The sequence below is a fragment of the Anneissia japonica genome, unplaced genomic scaffold (genome assembly GCF_011630105.1).
Source record: "Anneissia japonica isolate Jap-2015-1 unplaced genomic scaffold, ASM1163010v1 scaffold1462_len73345_cov209, whole genome shotgun sequence".
Lineage (NCBI taxonomy): Eukaryota > Metazoa > Echinodermata > Crinoidea > Comatulida > Comatulidae > Anneissia > Anneissia japonica.
In genome coordinates this window covers 55,618-64,213 of record NW_022749164.1, presented here as the reverse complement: position 1 = coordinate 64,213, position 8,596 = coordinate 55,618, and the positions used below count along the sequence as shown (strand labels likewise).

Sequence of the window (8,596 nt, the reverse complement as noted above, 5' to 3'; positions counted from 1 at the left end):
ATACTCTGGACCTTCACCGTTTAGCGTTTTATACGTGATTAAAAGGATCTTAAAAACGACCCTATAATACACAGGCAGCCAGTGCAATTGTTGTAGAATTGGAGTAATGTGGTCAAATTTCCTCGTCTCAGTTATAATTCTGGCGGATCTGTTCTGCAGCAACTACAGTAGATACTCAAACTTGCATTATGTTGACAGGTTGTATGTTTTTTAGCATTAGGTGCAAGTAGGCTATGGCTTATATGGAAATTTAAAATAATAAATAATAATAATAATGTGGCTGCTTTTCATCAATTATGATGCTAACATCAGGTGTACTATCCCTAGATATACAAATAAAAAATTAAATTAGGATTTTTATAATAAAATCTAAATCAAAAAGATGCAGAGATAGATAATTTGTTGATCCCTATAATTTGAGTGCTGCCAGGTTAGAAATTAGTTTAATATGCCACTTTATTTGGAACCTTTCTTCCAGGCAAATTAATGTTATATGCATGTACTTTCCAAAAAGATATAAAAAAATTTAAGGGCTTTCGCATAATGTATGTTAAGGACTTAGTGCAGCTTGAAAAGCCGATCAGCTGCAGATGTGATGTTGTCCAAACAGTATTCAAAATAACAAAAAATTGCCGGGGGTCATCCATCGTTCCCAAGCATAACAGGAATGGCTGCCTCTGGATCCTTCCCTTGGTTTGTACCGACCAGAAGAAAAAAAAAAGAATAAACACAAATCTGAGTTGAAATTAAAGTAGGTAGTAAATGTTGTTGACCGGTCATAAAAAAGGTTTATCATAGTGTATTAATTTTTTATTCTTTTAAAGTAAATATGATTTATGATTCTATTTCTACCAGAAACAAAATAAAAAAAAGCTCCAATTTGTCACTGGGCAGCAGAGAAGGGTAAACAAATATGTTGGCCTACTGTATATATTATTATTGTTAAATTTTATAATCAATAGGCATGTGTATATTAATTACTTCTTTCCATTTAATTATAACAAATTAGATGTTTTTCCTTTTGACCAAGGCATTTAAACATGAAAGATGATCATCTCGGTACATTAAAGGTTTTAACTCTGACTGTTACATTCGGACAACACATGTGACACATCTTTACATACACACATTCATTCAAAGAAAATACATAACTAAACATACAAATCCTCTAAATATAATTTGGTTTTCATATTTTGAATATATGTATGTAATAATGGAAACAAACTGAGTACACTTACCAGCTTGAATTCGATAAACAACTTTGTCAAATCCCTTGATGTACATTTATGTTTCCCTGTACCGGACGGCAGCAAGTTGAGGAGAACATGGAAAGCATACATTGATTTCTTGTCTGTGAAAAACAAAAAACATAAAAATATAAATAATACAGTTAGGAAAAAAGCAGTCAAAAATCGAACAGTATTTCTGACAACCTAACATGTGTATAATTCTACTGCTACACAACCTGATTGTCTACACACTTTTTCCACTAAGATACTAATCTAGATTTACTGTATAAATGTATTAATTAAGATTATGTGTGAATGTAATCATTTTCTGATGGTTATTTGTTTTTATGTATGAGGCCTTATGAATGGTCGTTTACTTTACGGTCATTAAGACTACTTAAAAGAATAAAGTATTGTAATCATCTTTGCTTATGCATTAATTTAATTTTTATATTGCAAAATTCTGGCCATGAGTAATAATATCGTATGTCTGATTATAATAATTATCAACTCATGTGCACACTACTGGATAAATGACAAATGAATGCAAGAAACATACCTAAGGATGGCTCACAATCCTGCAGATCATTGTTGGATGTAAGGCTTTACACCAGTCCTTGAACCTTGGCACTTCTTGATAAATTCCCCTCAGTGCAGTATCCCTGGTGTAATTTGGCTGTCCAGATTTAGCTTTTTGCATTCATGGCCTCTTAAGGTTTGAGGAAGGCAGAGTTCTGCTCAAGTTCTTCAGCTTATCCTGATTATAGCCGTTCTGTCCACCACTGAAGAAATGCTCCTGTAAGGAAAAAGCAAATACAGTAATAGTCATAAATGTTGACGCATTAGAAAACGACTTTTATTACTGCCAATGAATCCTTACCCATCTGCTGTATAACTGAAAAATTTACCTCTGAGTCAAAACCTTCATTATTAATAGAAATTTTTAATGAAAAATTTTATGTTCCTTTATTAATAATGAAAGGCGCGACCCAACTAGCAAAGCGACGTTGACCCAACGTTGGTAACCGTTGGCAAGCGTCGGTAAGCGTCAGGGTCGGATATCTGACATTTGGTACGAAGTTGGTGTTTGGTTGAAAAATTTGGTCGGAGAGGTAACGTCAAACCAACATTGGAATTTCACGTTGGCCCAACGTATGAATATATTTGTCGATTTTCCGATGTCGTCCCAACGTTGGTAAGCCGTCGTAAATATTCAGTCTGACTACGGACTTTGGTACAAGTCACGATTTGTTACTGGCCGGACGTCGGCAAACTACTAAAAAGACGGTTGGGTACTACCGTTGGCCCAACGTTGGCTAGAGGTTGTAAATATTGGATGTGATTACAGACGTTGTCTCAACGTCACAGTACGTTGTTGGCCCGACGTCGGTAAACGTTTGAGATGGAGGTTGGTTAAAACCGTTGGCCTGACGTTGGTTACAGGTAAATATTAGGATGTGATAACAGACGTTGTCGCAACGTCACAGTACTTTGTTGGCTCGACGTCGGTAACGTTAGTGGAGATGGGTTACAACCGTTGGCCCAACGTTGGTTAGAAGTTGTATATATGATATGTAATTAAAGACGTTGTCGCAACGTCACAGTACTTTGTTGGCCCGACGTCGGTAAACGTTTGAAATAGACGTTGGGTACCACCGTTGGGCTGACGTTGGTTAGAGGTTGTAAATATTAGATGTGATTATAGACGTGGTCGCAACGTCACAGTACGTTGTTGGCCCGATGTCGGTAAACGTTTCAAATGGAGGTTGCTTACTATACCGCTGGGCCGACGTTGTTTAGAGGTTGTAAATATTAGATGTGACTATATACCTTGTCGCAACGTCACAGTACTTTGTTGGCCTGACGTCGGGAAACCTTTGAAATGGACGTTGGGTACCACCGTTGGGCTGACGTTGGTTAGAGGTTATTGTAGACGTCGCAACGTCGCAGTACATTGTTGGCCCGACGTCGGTAAACATTTGAAAGATGGCTGTGTACTACTGCAGGACTGTAAAGGGTGGTAAAAGTTAGCAATGATTATTTTGTGTCAACATCACAGTACGCCGTTGATGCGACGTTCGTTGTTGGCCCGACGTCGGTAAACGTCTGAAAGGATGACTATACTGCCGTTGGGCCCATGTTGACTTCAGGCCGTCAAGAACATTGCGAGGTGCCACGTGTGTGTGTCAGTACTATAATAAATGTACTTGATAAATAATTGATGTACCTTGATAATTACTTAAGGATAGGTCGAAATATTGGTTTTCTCAAATAGTGTTTCCTAAGCCTATACATTGTATTCGTTTGCTATATTGACCAATCAGCGCCGCGTGTTCTCGTTTCAAGTTTTAAGTTCAAAAACGCGGGATTCGTTACTGAAACGACGCCATTCCTGTTTTTATCGTACGAGTGGTAAGGTGTGTCGAATCATAGGTCGAAAAAAGGTGAGTATTTTACCATAATTACACAACCTTTAATTTATGCCAAACTAGTTCGAACCTTATTATTGTAATCGTATTGAGATAGTAAAATGCCGGGAGATTATCTCATTTTGATAGCTTTTCTTGAGTAGGTAGGTGAAATTTAAAAAGGAAGGGTGTAACTAGAAGAGTGACGTCACGGACTGTTATCGTTGTCGCGACGCCGATGCTGATTGTTTGGTTTTGCATCTTGGATCCAGATTAGAAAAAATCGTATTAAAGATCTTGGAACATGGTATTCAAATATACAATTTTAGTTCATATGTTAGCCTTTAATTTAGCCGAATGTGATAATCTCATCAGTACACGGACAAATCAATTTCATAGCCATTTTACTGACTTTTGAGGGTATTTTTGTAACGGATTTTGTATCTCCCGAGTCGCTTCCCGAAATCGGTAATAAAAGCAGAAAATACATTGCTGTGTGTGATGACGTCATGAGGGGAATGCGGTATTTCTAGTATCTTTGGCTATACCATAGAGCTACTAAACAACTAGAGTGCTGACAAGATGGCGCAGCAATGCAGAGTTATGTCCCAGCGGGCACAAAACGTTAATTCAACGTTGAAGCAATGTTGAAATGTAGTTGAAACGTTGAAATCATGTTCACAACATATACTCAACATTGAATCAACGTTGGAAATATGTTGTGTATTTAACCCAAGTCTCGGTTGATAATTTAACATTAATTCAACGTTGAATTAATGTTAAAATTTGGTTGATAATTTAACAATTACAGTACAAACATGTATTCAACATCATTTAAACGTCATGTTAATATATAGTTTGCATTTCAATGTAGAATCAACGTAACATAACAATTACAATGTTTATTTAACATTTTTCCAACATTAACTCTAAACATAATTTTTATTTCAATGTAGAATCAACATTGAAAATGTGTTGTGTATTTTTAAAAATGTATCCATTACATACTTAACGTTATTTCAATAATAAATAAATGTTGAAAAATGGTTTAGATATTGAAATTACATTAACAACATTAGTTCAACATCTTTTTAATGGTTAGAATATAGATTGTATTTTAACATGTAATCAATGTTTAAACTATGTTATGTTTTTCTGCCAAAAACCATAGTTTATTCAAAGTTTTTTCTACGTTAAAAATATGTTGAGATTTTAATGTTATAGTAACAACGTAAGTTCAACATTTTTACAACATCAAGTTAAATTATAGTTTGTATTTTAATGTGGAATCAATGTTGAAAAAGTGATATGTTTTTCAACCACAATCCTATTGTTTATTGAACATTTTTTTAAGGTTAAATAAACATTGCAAATATGTTGAGATTTTAAAGTTACAGTATCAACATAAGTTAAATGTTTTTCAGTGTCAAGTTAAAATATTGTTTTTACTCAACTTTAATTCAACACTGAATTCACTTTGAAATCTGGTTGAAATTTTAACATAACAATGTTAAGTCTAAATATAATTGTTATTTCAATGTAGAATCAACGTCCATTAATTTAACTCAAAGTTATTTCAACAATAACATTTAAAACTGGTTTGGATATTAAAATTACAGTAACAACATTAGTTTAACATCTTTTCAATGTAATGTTAAAATATAGTTTGTATTTTAATGTATAATTAGCGTTCAATGTTACCGTATGTTTTTTCAGTTAAAACCTTGTTTATTCCACATTATTTAACGTTAAATAAACGTTGGAAATATGATGAGATAGGCTAAATTTACAGTAACTATATAAGTCCAAAATCTTTTCAACGTCAAAGTAAAATTGCATTTCAATGTAGAATCAACGTTAAAAATGTGTTATGTTTTTCAACCAAAGACCTATTGTTTATTTAACGTTTTCTCAACGTTAAACCCACCCATTATTTACTCACCGTTGTTTCAAAAATAAATAAATGTTGAATTCTGGTTGAGATATTAAAATTTCAGTAACAACATTACTTCAACCTCTTTTCAATGTCAAGTTAAAATATAGTTTTTATTTTAACGTATAAGCAACATTTAAAATAAGTTGTGTTTTCAACCCGGAGTTTAAGATTTTACCAAATTTTATTTCAACAATGAATTAACTTTGAAATCAGGTTGCGATTTTAACATAACAATTGCAATAGGCCTATATTTATTCAATATTTTTCCAACGTTAACTTTAAATATAGTTTTTATTTCAATGTAGAATCAACATTGAAAATGTGTTATGTGTTTCTACAAAGTAGGCCTACCCATTATTTACTCAACATTATTTCAACAATAAAAACGTTGAAAACTGGTTGAGATATGAAAATCACAGTAATAACATAAATTTCAACATCTTTTCAATGTCAAATTAAAATGTAGTTTGTATTTTAACGTATAATCAACATTTAGAATGTTATTTTTTTCAACCAAGTTTAAATTTCTTTAACTCAACCTCAACTTGATATGAAATTTCATAGAAATAATTGTACAAGATCTATTAAAGTTTAACTCCATGGTGGTGTATAAAAAAACTCATAGGCCTATTATGAGAGCATATATGATCTTTAATCATTATGGTAATTACATTGGTTCTCTGTCCTTGAAAGTGTGGCAAGTAATGGGCTAATCGGATTAGGTCATTAGGTACAGACCAATCAGAAACAAATGCTCATTTTTTGAAGTATCATCAGTTGCTGTAAAGCTGTTTTCATACACAGTTTACATACTAAAGAATTTCAGCATTATCAAATAAATGGTAGGTACTTTATATTTGTATACTATATTAGAGGGTGTATCTAAACTAGCCTGCAATATCGTAACTGTATAGGCTTGCTTTATTATTATGTGGTTATCTTTTTTTCTAGCTAAGATACGCCAGCCAGTCCTCTGGCCCTAGCTAGTAGAAGAGACTAGGCCTAGACTAGAGTACTGTTGTAGGGTAGTGTAAAGGCATACTTGGGATAATTTTACTTGTTTGGGCTACACTGCAAGTTGGATGTGTGGGCTAAGTTTAAATTATTAGCGGTAATTTTTAATCGCCTAGGCCTAGACCTTTCTTTGCAACATGGCCACGTCCTGTGTTGAATGCTATAATAGGTCTATATTAAATTAAATATAATGTTAAAATGTGGTTGCATGGACAAAGCGCAAAAATAAATAAAACAGCTAGGCCTATTATGTGTGTTTAATAATTCATCTCATATCATGGGCCTACATACTGTACTGCCAGTGGTATAATAGACACATCACTGTCATGTCATCAGTAACCATTTTTTTTTTTTTTTTGAAGATGTTTAATAATGTAAATTTTTATATTTTCTTTCAATAAAGAGAAAAATTAACAATAGGCCTATATCTTTTGATAATAACATTTGAGGCTATGGTTAGCGTAATGAATAATAGAAATATAAAAATAGATATGGGCTAATTTAGTTGTGTGCATACAGTAGGCCTAACTCTAAATAATATGGTATTTCTTTCAGGTTTTCAATCCATTGACAGAAAGCCATGTTGGTTGCAATATTGTTTGTGGTAGACACTGGAAAAAAACCCACTATTGAATGTGTATTTATTTTGCCTCTTGGTACAAAACTGATGGAAGAGCAGCCATGATGAAGCAGTAAAGGTATTTTTATTGTTAAATTTTGCAAGAATATACTGCACATTTGCTAATACCACTATCCCACAGCAATAAGTGACTACCCTACTGTGTCACAGTAATAACTATTTGTTTCTTGATTAAAGTCTTGGGTACCTAAGAAGTTATACAAACAGTAAACAGCATTTGACTTAATCGTCGTTTTACGACTATTATAGTCGTACAAAGGCGATTATTGAGTTTAAATTAATTGGGGACAGTCAAATTGTAAATATTATCTTAAAATGCTTAATATTCTTCAACAATAAATGGCACCTAACTTCATAGTATGATGCTGTCTGAGTTGCCCTTAAAGAAAAATGTATTTAAATGTAAAAAAACACATTCTATTATTAAAAGATGTGCCTTTAAGTTTTTTTCAAACTTACTTTTGTTCTCCATCCATACATGTTGTTTGGTGTTGATCCTAATTATATAGCAAAATATTAAATTGTTTTAGTTTAAGCCCATTATTGACCTAGGCAATTACTGTACTCTATTACACAACATTCAATTTAATATTTTGCATATCAAAAGTAATAAAACTGAATGAATATGTGTTTTAGGTTAAGTGCCACTCTCTGTATAGAAATGTCTAACTGTCCATGTTTGCAATACTGTAGTTCATAGTGAATATTTTTCAGTATTTGCATCATTATTGGTAATGCTTGCAGTATATCAATGTAGATTGCTATGGGAAGAACAGTTGTTTCAACTATCTACATGATATTCAAGTATTTACATTTTTAAAATTTACCATACAATTAACTTTAAAATAATATTTCAGTCTCCTTTTTTACAAATATTTTTGTTTTGTTTTTATCTTTCACAAAGGTTCTTGGATACCTTGCTTCAATACCTCTGGTCGGACAAGAAAAGACTTGGCTAAGGAGTAGAGCTTCAAATAATTTATCACCAAGAAAGTTACTGATTTAAACCGAAACCTGTAACGCGAAAGATTCTTAATTAAGCTAAGTGGACGTGCAATAGTAGCTGTTGTTATATTACAAAAACTCTGATTTATACATGCCTGTAGTATAGTACAATGCATAATATTTTATGTTTTTTGCAAGTTTCAATTAAAGAAAAATGGTCAAGTATATTTTGAACTCAGTGTATTTTGTAAGTTTAAAGGATTAAACATTGACATTGACTCAACATTGAACATTTTATATTGAATTAACATTGAACATACTACATTGAATCGACGTTGAAATTTACGTTGATGCAAACTTTCATTTACAGCCAAAATTCAACGTTGATTCAACATTGATCGTTTGACGTTATTATAATGTTAGA

General features: G+C 32.8%; 2 long non-coding RNA genes across 2 annotated transcripts; one reads left to right on the top strand and one right to left on the bottom strand.

Annotated features, from left to right (window-relative positions):
* Nucleotides 1-9: 9 nt before the first annotated feature.
* LOC117120997 lies at nt 10-1,998 on the bottom strand. The gene is made up of 3 exons (XR_004447457.1): nt 1,789-1,998; nt 1,239-1,351; nt 10-689 (listed from the first exon to the last, which is right to left on the bottom strand). It is a non-coding gene; the product is annotated as an uncharacterized LOC117120997 (long non-coding RNA).
* Nucleotides 1,999-5,668: 3,670 nt separating this feature from the next.
* Nucleotides 5,669-8,326, top strand: LOC117120999. Its single transcript, XR_004447458.1, has 3 exons — nt 5,669-6,415; nt 7,143-7,285; nt 8,132-8,326. It is a non-coding gene; the product is annotated as an uncharacterized LOC117120999 (long non-coding RNA).
* Nucleotides 8,327-8,596: the final 270 nt, after the last annotated feature.